This window comes from Ascaphus truei, unplaced genomic scaffold (genome assembly GCF_040206685.1).
Source record: "Ascaphus truei isolate aAscTru1 unplaced genomic scaffold, aAscTru1.hap1 HAP1_SCAFFOLD_2544, whole genome shotgun sequence".
NCBI lineage: Eukaryota > Metazoa > Chordata > Amphibia > Anura > Ascaphidae > Ascaphus > Ascaphus truei.
In genome coordinates this window covers 22,061-36,312 of record NW_027455476.1, presented here as the reverse complement: position 1 = coordinate 36,312, position 14,252 = coordinate 22,061, and the positions used below count along the sequence as shown (strand labels likewise).

The window sequence follows — 14,252 nt, the reverse complement described above, 5'->3', positions numbered from 1 at the left end:
TCCACTTCCCCCCCCCCTGCTTTCTCCACTTCCCCCCCCCCCTGCTTTCTCCACTTCCCCCCCCCCCTGCTTTCTCCACTTCCCCCCCCCCCTGCTCTTCTCCACTTCCCCCCCCCCCTGCTTTCTCCACTTCCCCCCCCCCCCTGCTTTCTCCACTTCCCCCCCCCCCCCCTGCTTTTCTCCACTTCCCCCCCCCCTGCTTTCTCCACTTCCCCCCCCCTGCTTTCTCCACTTCCCCCCCCTGCTTTCTCCACTTTCCCCCCCCCCCTGCTTTCTCCACTTCCCCCCCCCCGCTTTCTCCACTTCCCCCCCCCCCTGCTTTCTCCACTTCCCCCCCCCTGCTTTCTCACTTCCCCCCCCCCCTGCTTTCTCCACTTCCCCCCCCCCCCTGCTTTCTCCACTTCCCCCCTGCTTTCTCCACTTCCCTCCCCCCCGCTTTCTCCACTTTCCCCCCCTCCTGCTTTCTCCACTTCCCCCCCCCTTTCTCTCCTTCTGCCCCCCTCCCCCCCCCGCTTTCTCCACTTCCCCCCCCCCCTGCTATCTCCACTTCCCCCCCCCCTGCTTTCTCACTTCCCCCCCCCTGCTTTCTCCACTTCCCCCCCCCCCTGCTTTCTCCACTTCCCCCCCCCCCTGCTTTCTCCACTTCCCCCCCCTGCTTTCTCCACTTCCCCTCCCCCCCCCGCTTTCCTCCACTTTCCCCCCCTCCTGCTTTCTCCACTTCCCCCCCTTTCTCTCCTTCTGCCCCCCTCCCCCTCCTGCTTTCTCCACTTTCCCCCCCCTCCTGCTTTCTCCACTTCCCCCCCTTTCTCTCCTTCCGCCCCCCTCCCCCTCCTGCTTTCTCCACTTCCCCCCCCCTTTCTCTCCTTCCGCCCCCCCTCCTGCTTTCTCCACTCCCCCCCCCCTTTCTCTCCTTCCGCGCCCCCTCCCCCTTCTCTCCTTCCCTCTCCCCTTTCTCTCCTTCCCTCTCCCCTTTCTCTCCTTCCCTCTCCCCTTTCTCTCCTTCCCCCCCTCCCTCCTTTCTCTCCTTCCCCCCCCCTCCCTCCTTTCTCTCCTTCCCCCCCCCCCTCCTGCTTTCTCCACTTCCCCCCTCCTGCTTTCTCCACTTCCCCCCCTCCTGCTTTCCTCCACTTCCCCCCCCCTCCTGCTTTCTCCACTTCCCCCCCCCTCCTGCTTTCTCCACTTCCCCCCCCTCCTGCTTTCTCCACTTCCCCCCCCTCCTGCTTTCTCCACTCCCCCCCCCTCCTGCTTTCTCCACTTCCCCCCCCCCCTCCTGCTTTCTCCACTTCCCCCCCCCCCCTCCTGCTTTCTCTCCTTCCCCTCCCCCCTTCTCTCCTTCCGCCCCCCTTTCTCTCCTTCCCCCTTCCCTCCCCCCTTCTCTCCTTCCGCCCCCCTTTCTCTCCTTCCCCTTCCCCCCTTCTCTCCTTCCGCCCCCCCTTTCTCTCCCCCCCCCCTCCCTCTCTGTATATAACGGGCGTGTCTCGCCCTCAGCCTGGTGGGGGAGTTCCTGGCCCTGTTGGTGCAGGAGGTCCTACGTGGGGACACGCCCCGCGGGGTCCAGCTCCATCTTATAGACATTTACCTGGACGAGGTAGCAAAAGTGGGGGCATCTGAGGTAAGCCTGACCTCTGACCTCCCCCTTGCCCCCCTCCTGGCTTAATCCTGACCACTGACCCCCCCCCCTCTACCCCTTTGACCCCTCAGCCCCCCATCAGCCATTGGCCATGCCTGGCCTCGGGTTCCCCTCTAGCTTGTCTGACCTCTGACCTCTGAGCCCCTCCCTCCCGCTGGCATCTACCGACCCCTCGACCCCTCGCTCTCCCTGGACGGCCTGACTGACCTCTGACCTTCGACAGCTTGTCCCTGAGCCAGACCCCCAGCTACCTTCCAGCCTGACCTCTGGCCACCAGACTCTGCCGGCCTGAACCTCCCCCCGCTGACAGTCTGAGCCCGACCACTGAACCTCCCCCCGCTGACAGTCTGAGCCCGACCACTGAGCCTCCCCCCGCTGACAGTCTGAGCCCGACCACTGAACCTCCCCCCGCTGACAGTCTGAGCCCGACCACTGAACCTCCCCCCGCTGACAGTCTGAGCCCGACCACTGAACCTCCCCCCGCTGACAGTCTGAGCCCGACCACTGAACCTCCCCCCGCTGACAGTCTGAGCCTGACCACTGAACCTCCCCCCGCTGACAGTCTGAGCCCGACCACTTAGCCCCCCCCGCTGACAGTCTGAGCCCGGCCACTGAACCCCCCGCTGACAGTCTGAACCTCCCCCCGCTGACAGTCTGAACCTCCCCCCGCTGACAGTCTGAACCTCCCCCCCGCTGACAGTCTGAACCTCCCCCCGCTGACAGTCTGAACCTCCCCCCGCTGACAGTCTGAGCCCGACCACTTAGCCCCCCTCCCCCCGCTGACAGTCTGAGCCCGGTCACTGAACCCCCCCGCTGACAGTCTGACCCTCCCCCCGCTGACAGTCTGACCCTCCCCCCGCTGACAGTCTGACCCTCCCCCCGCTGACAGTCTGAACCTCCCCCCGCTGACAGTCTGAACCTCCCTCTACCTCCCCCGCTGACAGTCTGAACCTCCCCCCGCTGACAGTCTGAACCTCCCCCCGCTGACAGTCTGAACCTCCCCCCGCTGACAGTCTGAACCTCCCCCCGCTGACAGTCTGAACCTCCCCCCGCTGACAGTCTGAACCTCCCCCCGCTGACAGTCTGAACCTCCCCCCGCTGACAGTCTGAACCTCCCCCGCTGACAGTCTGAACCTCCCCCCGCTGACAGTCTGAACCTCCCCCCGCTGACAGTCTGAGCCCGACCACTGAAACTCCCCCCGCTGACAGTCTGAACCCGACCACTGAACCTCCCCCCGCTGACAGTCTGAGCCCGACCACTGAGCCTCCCCCCGCTGACAGTCTGAGCCCGACCACTGAACCCCCCCGCTGACAGTCTGAGCCCGACCACTGAACCTCCCCCCGCTGCGCTGACAGTCTGAGCCCGACCACTGAACCTCCCCCCGCTGACAGTCTGAGCCCGACCACTGAACCCCCCCGCTGACAGTCTGAGCCCGACCACTGAACTTCCCCCCGCTGACAGTCTGAGCCCGACCACTGAACCTCCCCCCGCTGACAGTCTGAGCCCGACCACTGAACCTCCCCCCGCTGACAGTCTGAGCCCGACCACTGAGCCTCCCCCCGCTGACAGTCTGAGCCTCCCCCCGCTGACAGTCTGAGCCCGACCACTTAGCCCCCCCCCGCTGACAGTCTGAGCCCGGCCACTGAACCTCCCCCCGCTGACAGTCTGAACCTCCCCCCCGCTGACAGTCTGAACCTCCCCCCGCTGACAGTCTGAACCTCCCCCCGCTGACAGTCTGAACCTCCCCCCGCTGACAGTCTGAACCTCCCCCCGCTGACAGTCTGAACCTCCCCCCGCTGACAGTCTGAACCTCCCCCCGCTGACAGTCTGAACCTCCCCCCGCTGACAGTCTGAACCTCCCCCCGCTGACAGTCTGAACCTCCCCCCGCTGACAGTCTGAACCTCCCCCCGCTGACAGTCTGAACCTCCCCCCGCTGACAGTCTGAGCCCGACCACTGAACCTCCCCCCGCTGACAGTCTGAACCTCCCCCCGCTGACAATCTGAACCTCCCCCCGCTGACAATCTGAACCTCCCCCCGCTGACAGTCTGAGCCCGACCACTGAACCTCCCCCCGCTGACAGTCTGAGCCCGACCACTGAACCTCCCCCCGCTGACAGTCTGAGCCTCCCCCCGCTGAACCTCCCCCCGCTGACAGTCTGAGCCCGACCACTTAGCCCCCCCCGCTGACAGTCTGAGCCCGGCCACTGAACCCCCCCGCTGACAGTCTGAACCTCCCCCCGCTGACAGTCTGAACCTCCCCCCGCTGACAGTCTGAACCTCCCCCCGCTGACAGTCTGAACCTCCCCCCGCTGACAGTCTGAACCTCCCCCCGCTGACAGTCTGAACCTCCCCCCGCTGACAGTCTGAACCTCCCCCCGCTGACAGTCTGAACCTCCCCCCGCTGACAGTCTGAGCCCGACCACTGAACCTCCCCCCGCTGACAGTCTGAGCCCGACCACTGAACCTCCCCCCGCTGACAGTCTGAGCCCGACCACTGAACCTCCCCCCGCTGACAGTCTGAGCCCGACCACTTAGCCCCCCCCCCCCCGCTGACAGTCTGAGCCCGGCCACTGAACCCCCCCGCTGACAGTCTGACCCTCCCCCCGCTGACAGTCTGACCCTCCCCCCGCTGACAGTCTGAACCTCCCCCCGCTGACAGTCTGAACCTCCCCCCGCTGACAGTCTGAACCTCCCCCCGCTGACAGTCTGAACCTCCCCCCGCTGACAGTCTGAACCTCCCCCCGCTGACAGTCTGAACCTCCCCCCGCTGACAGTCTGAACCTCCCCCCGCTGACAGTCTGAACCTCCCCCCGCTGACAGTCTGAGCCCGACCACTGAACCTCCCCCCGCTGACAGTCTGAGCCCGACCACTGAACCTCCCCCCGCTGACAGTCTGAGCCCGACCACTGAACCTCCCCCCGCTGACAGTCTGAGCCCGACCACTGAACCTCCCCCAGCTGACAGTCTGAACCCGACCACTGAACCCCCCCGTTGACAGTCTGAGCCCGACCACTGAACCTCCCCCCGCTGACAGTCTGAACCCGACCACTGAACCCCACCGCTGACAGTCTGAGCCCGACCACTGAACCTCCCCCAGCCCGACCACTGAACCTCCCCCCGCTGACAGTCTGAACCCGACCACTGAACCCCACCGCTGACAGTCTGAGCCGACCACTGAACCTCCCCCCGCTGACAGTCTGAGCCCGACCACTGGACCTCCCCCGCTGACAGTCTGAGCCCGACCACTGAACCTCCCCCGCTGACAGTCTGAGCCCGACCACTGAACCTCCCCCCGCTGACAGTCTGAGCCCGACCACTGAACCTCCCCCGCTGACAGTCTGAGCCCGACCACTGAACCTCCCCCGCTGACAGTCTGAGCCCGACCACTGAACCTCCCCCGCTGACAGTCTGAGCCTCCCCCCGCTGACAGTCTGAGCCCGACCACTTAGCCCCCCCCCCGTGCTGACAGTCTGAGCCCGGCCACTGAACCCCCCCGCTGACAGTCTGACCCTCCCCCGCTGACAGTCTGAACCTCCCCCGCTGACAGTCTGAACCTCCCCCCGCTGACAGTCTGAACCTCCCCCGCTGACAGTCTGAACCTCCCCCCGCTGACAGTCTGACCTCCCCCCGCTGACAGTCTGAACCTCCCCCGCTGACAGTCTGAACCTCCCCCGCTGACAGTCTGAACCTCCCCCCGCTGACAGTCTGAGCCCGACCACTGAACCTCCCCCCGCTGACAGTCTGAGCCTCCCCCCGCTGAACCTCCCCCGCTGACAGTCTGAGCCCGACCACTTAGCCCCCCCGCTGACAGTCTGAGCCCGGCCACTGAACCCCCCGCTGACAGTCTGAACCTCCCCCGCTGACAGTCTGAACCTCCCCCGCTGACAGTCTGAACCTCCCCCCGCTGACAGTCTGAACCTCCCCCGCTGACAGTCTGAACCTCCCCCCGCTGACAGTCTGAACCTCCCCCCGCTGACAGTCTGAACCTCCCCCGCTGACAGTCTGAACCTCCCCCCGCTGACAGTCTGAACCTCCCCCGCTGACAGTCTGAACCTCCCCCGCTGACAGTCTGAACCTCCCCCCGCTGACAGTCTGAACCTCCCCCCGCTGACAGTCTGAACCTCCCCCGCTGACAGTCTGAACCTCCCCCGCTGACAGTCTGAACCTCCCCCCGCTGACAGTCTGAGCCCGACCACTGAACCTCCCCCCGCTGACAGTCTGAGCCCGACCACTGAACCTCCCCCCGCTGACAGTCTGAGCCCGACCACTGAACCTCCCCCCGCTGACAGTCTGAGCCCGACCACTTAGCCCCCCCCCCCCCCGCTGACAGTCTGAGCCCGGCCACTGAACCCCCCCGCTGACAGTCTGACCCTCCCCGCTGACAGTCTGACCCTCCCCCGCTGACAGTCTGAACCTCCCCCCGCTGACAGTCTGAACCTCCCCCGCTGACAGTCTGAACCTCCCCCCGCTGACAGTCTGAACCTCCCCCGCTGACAGTCTGAACCTCCCCCCGCTGACAGTCTGAACCTCCCCCCGCTGACAGTCTGAACCTCCCCCCGCTGACAGTCTGAACCTCCCCCGCTGACAGTCTGAGCCCGACCACTGAACCTCCCCCCGCTGACAGTCTGAGCCCGACCACTGAACCTCCCCCGCTGACAGTCTGAGCCCGACCACTGAACCTCCCCCCGCTGACAGTCTGAGCCCGACCACCACTGAACCTCCCCCAGCTGACAGTCTGAACCCGACCACTGAACCCCCCGTTGACAGTCTGAGCCCGACCACTGAACCTCCCCCCGCTGACAGTCTGAACCCGACCACTGAACCCCACCGCTGACAGTCTGAGCCCGACCACTGAACCTCCCCCCGCTGACAGTCTGAGCCCGACCACTGGACCTCCCCCCGCTGACAGTCTGAGCCCGACCACTGAACCTCCCCCCGCTGACAGTCTGAGCCCGACCACTGAACCTCCCCCCGCTGACAGTCTGAGCCCGACCACTGAACCTCCCCCCGCTGACAGTCTGAGCCCGACCACTGAACCTCCCCCCGCTGACAGTCTGAGCCCGACCACTGAACCTCCCCCGCTGACAGTCTGAGCCTCCCCCCGCTGACAGTCTGAGCCCGACCACTTAGCCCCCCCCCCCGTGCTGACAGTCTGAGCCCGGCCACTGAACCCCCCCGCTGACAGTCTGACCCTCCCCCCGCTGACAGTCTGAACCTCCCCCCGCTGACAGTCTGAACCTCCCCCCGCTGACAGTCTGAACCTCCCCCCGCTGACAGTCTGAACCTCCCCCCGCTGACAGTCTGAACCTCCCCCGCTGACAGTCTGAACCTCCCCCCGCTGACAGTCTGAACCTCCCCCGCTGACAGTCTGAGCCCGACCACTGAACCTCCCCCCGCTGACAGTCTGAGCCTCCCCCGCTGAACCTCCCCCCGCTGACAGTCTGAGCCCGACCACTTAGCCCCCCCCGCTGACAGTCTGAGCCCGGCCACTGAACCCCCCGCTGACAGTCTGAACCTCCCCCCGCTGACAGTCTGAACCTCCCCCCGCTGACAGTCTGAACCTCCCCCGCTGACAGTCTGAACCTCCCCCCGCTGACAGTCTGAACCTCCCCCCGCTGACAGTCTGAACCTCCCCCCGCTGACAGTCTGAACCTCCCCCCGCTGACAGTCTGAACCTCCCCCCGCTGACAGTCTGAACCTCCCCCGCTGACAGTCTGAACCTCCCCCGCTGACAGTCTGAACCTCCCCCCGCTGACAGTCTGAACCTCCCCCCGCTGACAGTCTGAACCTCCCCCCGCTGACAGTCTGAACCTCCCCCCGCTGACAGTCTGAACCTCCCCCGCTGACAGTCTGAACCTCCCCCGCTGACAGTCTGAACCTCCCCCCGCTGACAGTCTGAACCTCCCCCGCTGACAGTCTGAACCTCCCCCCGCTGACATTCTGAACCTCCCCCCGCTGACAGTCTGAGCCCGACCACTGAACCTCCCCCCGCTGACAGTCTGAACCCGACCACTGAACCCCCCCGCTGACAGTCTGAGCCCGACCACTGAACCTCCCCCCGCTGACAGTCTGAGCCCGACCACTGAACCCCCCGCTGACAGTCTGAGCCCGACCACTGAACCTCCCCCGCTGACAGTCTGAGCCCGACCACTGAACCCCCCGCTGACAGTCTGAGCCCGACCACTGAACTTCCCCCCGCTGACAGTCTGAGCCCGACCACTGAACCTCCCCTGCTGACAGTCTGAGCCCGACCACTGAGCCTCCCCCCGCTGACAGTCTGAGCCTCCCCCCACTGACAGTCTGAGCCCGACCACTTAGCCCCCCCCCCGCTGACAGTCTGAGCCCGGCCACTGAACCTCCCCCCGCTGACAGTCTGAACCTCCCCCGCTGACAGTCTGAACCTCCCCCCGCTGACAGTCTGAACCTCCCCCCGCTGACAGTCTGAACCTCCCCCCGCTGACAGTCTGAACCTCCCCCCGCTGACAGTCTGAACCTCCCCCCGCTGACAGTCTGAACCTCCCCCCGCTGACAGTCTGAACCTCCCCCCGCTGACAGTCTGAACCTCCCCCCGCTGACAGTCTGAGCCCGACCACTGAACCTCCCCCCGCTGACAGTCTGAGCCTCCCCCCGCTGAACCTCCCCCCGCTGACAGTCTGAGCCCGGCCACTGAACCCCCCCGCTGACAGTCTGAACCTCCCCCCGCTGACAGTCTGAACCTCCCCCGCTGACAGTCTGAACCTCCCCCCGCTGACAGTCTGAACCTCCCCCGCTGACAGTCTGAACCTCCCCCCGCTGACAGTCTGAACCTCCCCCCGCTGACAGTCTGAACCTCCCCCGCTGACAGTCTGAACCTCCCCCGCTGACAGTCTGAACCTCCCCCCGCTGACAGTCTGAACCTCCCCCCGCTGACAGTCTGAACCTCCCCCCGCTGACAGTCTGAACCTCCCCCCGCTGACAGTCTGAACCTCCCCCCGCTGACAGTCTGAACCTCCCCCCGCTGACAATCTGAACCTCCCCCCGCTGACAGTCTGAACCTCCCCCGCTGACAGTCTGAACCTCCCCCCGCTGACAGTCTGAACCTCCCCCCGCTGACAGTCTGAGCCCGACCACTGAACCTCCCCCCGCTGACAGTCTGAGCCCGACCACTGAACCTCCCCCCGCTGACAGTCTGAGCCTCCCCCCGCTGACAGTCTGAGCCCGACCACTTAGCCCCCCCCCCCCCCCCCCGCTGACAGTCTGAGCCCGGTCACTGAACCCCCCGCTGACAGTCTGACCCTCCCCCCGCTGACAGTCTGAACCTCCCCCCGCTGACAGTCTGAACCTCCCCCCGCTGACAGTCTGAACCTCCCCCCGCTGACAGTCTGAACCTCCCCCGCTGACAGTCTGAACCTCCCCCTGCTGACAGTCTGAACCTCCCCCCGCTGACAGTCTGAACCTCCCCCGCTGACAGTCTGAACCTCCCCCCGCTGACAGTCTGAACCTCCCCCCGCTGACAGTCTGAACCTCCCCCCGCTGACAGTCTGAACCTCCCCCCGCTGACAGTCTGAACCTCCCCCCGCTGACAGTCTGAGCCGACCACTGAACCTCCCCCGCTGACAGTCTGAGCCCGACCACTGAACCTCCCCCGCTGACAGTCTGAGCCCGACCACTGAACCTCCCCCGCTGACAGTCTGAACCCGACCACTGAACCCCCCCGTTGACAGTCTGAGCCCGACCACTGAACCTCCCCCCGCTGACAGTCTGAGCCCGACCACTGAACCTCCCCCCGCTGACAGTCTGAACCCGACCACTGAACCCCACCGCTGACAGTCTGAGCCCGACCACTGAACCTCCCCCGCTGACAGTCTGAGCCCGACCACTGGACCTCCCCCCGCTGACAGTCTGAGCCCGACCACTGAACCTCCCCCGCTGACAGTCTGAGCCCGACCACTGAACCTCCCCCCGCTGACAGTCTGAGCCCGACCACTGAACCTCCCCCCGCTGACAGTCTGAGCCCGACCACTGAACCTCCCCCGCTGACAGTCTGAGCCCGACCACTGAACCTCCCCCCGCTGACAGTCTGAGCCCGACCACTGAACCTCCCCCCGCTGACAGTCTGAGCCCGACCACTGAACCTCCCCCCGCTGACAGTCTGAACCCGACCACTGAACCCCCCCGTTGACCGTCTGAGCCCGACCACTGAACCTCCCCCGCTGACAGTCTGAGCCCGACCACTGAACCTCCCCCGCTGACAGTCTGAACCCGACCACTGAACCCCACCGCTGACAGTCTGAGCCCGACCACTGAACCTCCCCCCGCTGACAGTCTGAGCCCGACCACTGGACCTCCCCCCGCTGACAGTCTGAGCCCGACCACTGAACCTCCCCCCGCTGACAGTCTGAGCCGACCACTGAACCTCCCCCCGCTGACAGTCTGAGCCCGACCACTGAACCTCCCCCGCTGACAGTCTGAGCCCGACCACTGGACCTCCCCCGCTGACAGTCTGAGCCCGACCACTGAACCTCCCCCCGCTGACAGTCTGTGCCCGACCACTGAACCTCCCCCCGCTGACAGTCTGAGCCCGACCACTTAGCCCCCCCCCCCCCCCGCTGACAGTCTGAGCCCGGCCACTGAACCCCCCCGCTGACAGTCTGACCCTCCCCCCGCTGACAGTCTGAACCTCCCCCGCTGACAGTCTGAACCTCCCCCCGCTGACAGTCTGAACCTCCCCTCGCTGACAGTCTGAACCTCCCCCCGCTGACAGTCTGAACCTCCCCCCGCTGACAGTCTGAACCTCCCCCGCTGACAGTCTGAACCTCCCCCCGCTGACAGTCTGAACCTCCCCCCGCTGACAGTCTGAACCTCCCCCCGCTGACAGTCTGAACCTCCCCCCGCTGACAGTCTGAACCTCCCCCCGCTGACAGTCTGAGCCCGACCACTGAACCTCCCCCCGCTGACAGTCTGAGCCCGACCACTGAACCTCCCCCCGCTGACAGTCTGAGCCCGACCACTGAACCTCCCCCAGCTGACAGTCTGAACCCGACCACTGAACCCCCCCGTTGACAGTCTGAGCCCGACCACTGAACCTCCGCCGCTGACAGTCTGAGCCCGACCACTGAACCTCCCCCCGCTGACAGTCTGAACCCGACCACTGAACCCCACCGCTGACAGTCTGAGCCCGACCACTGAACCTCCCCCCGCTGACAGTCTGAGCCCGACCACTGGACCTCCCCCCGCTGACAGTCTGAGCCCGACCACTGAACCTCCCCCCGCTGACAGTCTGAGCCCGACCACTGAACCTCCCCCCGCTGACAGTCTGAGCCCGACCACTGAACCTCCCCCCGCTGACAGTCTGAGCCCGACCACTGAACCTCCCCCCGCTGACAGTCTGAGCCCGACCACTGAACCTCCCCCCGCTGACAGTCTGAGCCTCCCCCCGCTGACAGTCTGAGCCCGACCACTTAGCCCCCCCCCCCGTGCTGACAGTCTGAGCCCGGCCACTGAACCCCCCCGCTGACAGTCTGAACCTCCCCCGCTGACAGTCCTGAACCTCCCCCCGCTGACAGTCTGAACCTCCCCCCGCTGACAGTCTGAACCTCCCCCCGCTGACAGTCTGAACCTCCCCCCGCTGACAGTCTGAACCTCCCCCGCTGACAGTCTGAGCCCGACCACTGAACCTCCCCCCGCTGACAGTCTGAGCCTCCCCCCGCTGAACCTCCCCCCGCTGACAGTCTGAGCCCGACCACTTAGCCCCCCCCGCTGACAGTCTGAGCCCGGCCACTGAACCCCCCGCTGACAGTCTGAACCTCCCCCCGCTGACAGTCTGAACCTCCCCCCGCTGACAGTCTGAACCTCCCCCCGCTGACAGTCTGAACCTCCCCCCGCTGACAGTCTGAACCTCCCCCCGCTGACAGTCTGAACCTCCCCCGCTGACAGTCTGAACCTCCCCCCGCTGACAGTCTGAACCTCCCCCCGCTGACCAGTCTGAACCTCCCCCCGCTGACAGTCTGAACCTTCCCCCGCTGACAGTCTGAACCTCCCCCCGCTGACAGTCAGCCCGACCACTGAACCTCCCCCCGCTGACAGTCTGAGCCTCCCCCGCTGAACCTCCCCCCGCTGACAGTCTGAGCCCGGCCACTGAACCCCCCCGCTGACAGTCTGAACCTCCCCCCGCTGACAGTCTGAACCTCCCCCCGCTGACAGTCTGAACCTCCCCCGCTGACAGTCTGAACCTCCCCCCGCTGACAGTCTGAACCTCCCCCGCTGACAGTCTGAACCTCCCCCCGCTGACAGTCTGAACCTCCCCCCCGCTGACAGTCTGAACCTCCCCCCGCTGACAGTCTGAACCTCCCCCCGCTGACAGTCTGAACCTCCCCCCGCTGACAGTCTGAACCTCCCCCCGCTGACAGTCTGAGCCCGACCACTGAACCTCCCCCCGCTGACAGTCTGAGCCCGACCACTGAACCTCCCCCCGCTGACAGTCTGAGCCTCCCCCCGCTGACAGTCTGAGCCCGACCACTTAGCCCCCCCCCCCCCCGCTGACAGTCTGAGCCCGGTCACTGAACCCCCCCGCTGACAGTCTGACCCTCCCCCCGCTGACAGTCTGAACCTCCCCCCGCTGACAGTCTGAACCTCCCCCCGCTGACAGTCTGAACCTCCCCCCGCTGACAGTCTGAACCTCCCCCTGCTGACAGTCTGAACCTCCCCCCGCTGACAGTCTGAACCTCCCCCCGCTGACAGTCTGAACCTCCCCCCGCTGACAGTCTGAACCTCCCCCCGCTGACAGTCTGAACCTCCCCCGCTGACAGTCTGAACCGCCCCCCGCTGACAGTCTGAACCTCCCCCCGCTGACAGTCTGAGCCCGACCACTGAACCTCCCCCCGCTGACAGTCTGAGCCCGACCACTGAACCTCCCCCCGCTGACAGTCTGAGCCCGACCACTGAACCTCCCCCCGCTGACAGTCTGAGCCCGACCACTGAACCTCCCCCCGCTGACAGTCTGAACCCGACCACTGAACCCCCCCGTTGACAGTCTGAGCCCGACCACTGAACCTCCCCCCGCTGACAGTCTGAGCCCGACCACTGAACCTCCCCCCGCTGACAGTCTGAACCCGACCACTGAACCCCACCGCTGACAGTCTGAGCCCGACCACTGGACCTCCCCCCGCTGACAGTCTGAGCCCGACCACTGAACCTCCCCCCGCTGACAGTCTGAGCCCGACCACTGAACCTCCCCCCGCTGACAGTCGAGCCCGACCACTGAACCTCCCCCCGCTGACAGTCTGAGCCCGACCACTGAACCTCCCCCCGCTGACAGTCTGAGCCCGACCACTGAACCTCCCCCCGCTGACAGTCTGAGCCCGACCACTGAACCTCCCCCCGCTGACAGTCTGAGCCCGACCACTGAACCTCCCCCCGCTGACAGTCTGAACCCGACCACTGAACCCCCCCGTTGACCGTCTGAGCCCGACCACTGAACCTCCCCCCGCTGACAGTCTGAGCCCGACCACTGAACCTCCCCCCGCTGACAGTCTGAACCCGACCACTGAACCCCACCGCTGACAGTCTGAGCCCGACCACTGAACCTCCCCCCGCTGACAGTCTGAGCCCGACCACTGGACCTCCCCCCGCTGACAGTCTGAGCCCGACCACTGAACCTCCCCCCCGCTGACAGTCTGAGCCCGACCACTGAACCTCCCCCCGCTGACAGTCTGAGCCCGACCACTGAACCTCCCCCCGCTGACAGTCTGAGCCCGACCACTGGACCTCCCCCCGCTGACAGTCTGAGCCCGACCACTGAACCTCCCCCCGCTGACAGTCTGAGCCCGACCACTGAACCTCCCCCCGCTGACAGTCTGAGCCCGACCACTGAACCTCCCCCCGCTGACAGTCTGAGCCTCCCCCCGCTGACAGTCTGAGCCCGACCACTTAGCCCCCCCCCCCCCCGCTGACAGTCTGAGCCCGGCCACTGAACCCCCCCGCTGACAGTCTGACCCTCCCCCCGCTGACAGTCTGAACCTCCCCCCGCTGACAGTCTGAACCTCCCCTCGCTGACAGTCTGAACCTCCCCCCGCTGACAGTCTGAACCTCCCCCCGCTGACAGTCTGAACCTCCCCCCGCTGACAGTCTGAACCTCCCCCCGCTGACAGTCTGAACCTCCCCCCGCTGACAGTCTGAACCTCCCCCCGCTGACAGTCTGAACCTCCCCCCGCTGACAGTCTGAGCCTGACCACTGAACCTCCCCCCGCTGACAGTCTGAGCCTCCCCCCGCTGAACCTCCCCCCGCTGACAGTCTGAGCCCGACCACTTAGCCCCCCCCGCTGACAGTCTGAGCCCGGCCACTGAACCCCCCCGCTGACAGTCTGAACCTCCCCCCGCTGACAGTCTGAACCTCCCCCCGCTGACAGTCTGAACCTCCCCCCGCTGACAGTCTGAACCTCCCCCCGCTGACAGTCTGAACCTCCCCCCGCTGACAATCTGAACCTCTCCCCGCTGACAGTCTGAACCTCCCCCCGCTGACAGTCTGAACCTCCCCCCGCTGACAGTCTGAACCTCCCCCCGCTGACAGTCTGAGCCCGACCACTGAACCTCCCCCCGCTGACAGTCTGAGCCCGACCACTGAACCTCCCCCCGCTGACAGT

At 66.2% G+C, this 14,252-nt stretch overlaps 1 long non-coding RNA gene across 1 annotated transcript in view; it reads left to right on the top strand.

Annotated features, from left to right (window-relative positions):
- The first annotated feature begins 1,486 nt into the window (after window positions 1-1,486).
- LOC142481341 (uncharacterized) overlaps window positions 1,487-14,252 on the top strand; it is a 31,815-nt gene continuing 19,049 nt past the window's right edge. Inside the window, exon 1 of the long non-coding RNA XR_012795751.1 lies at window positions 1,487-1,612. This is a non-coding gene — a long non-coding RNA (uncharacterized LOC142481341). The remainder of the gene's footprint in view (window positions 1,613-14,252) is intronic.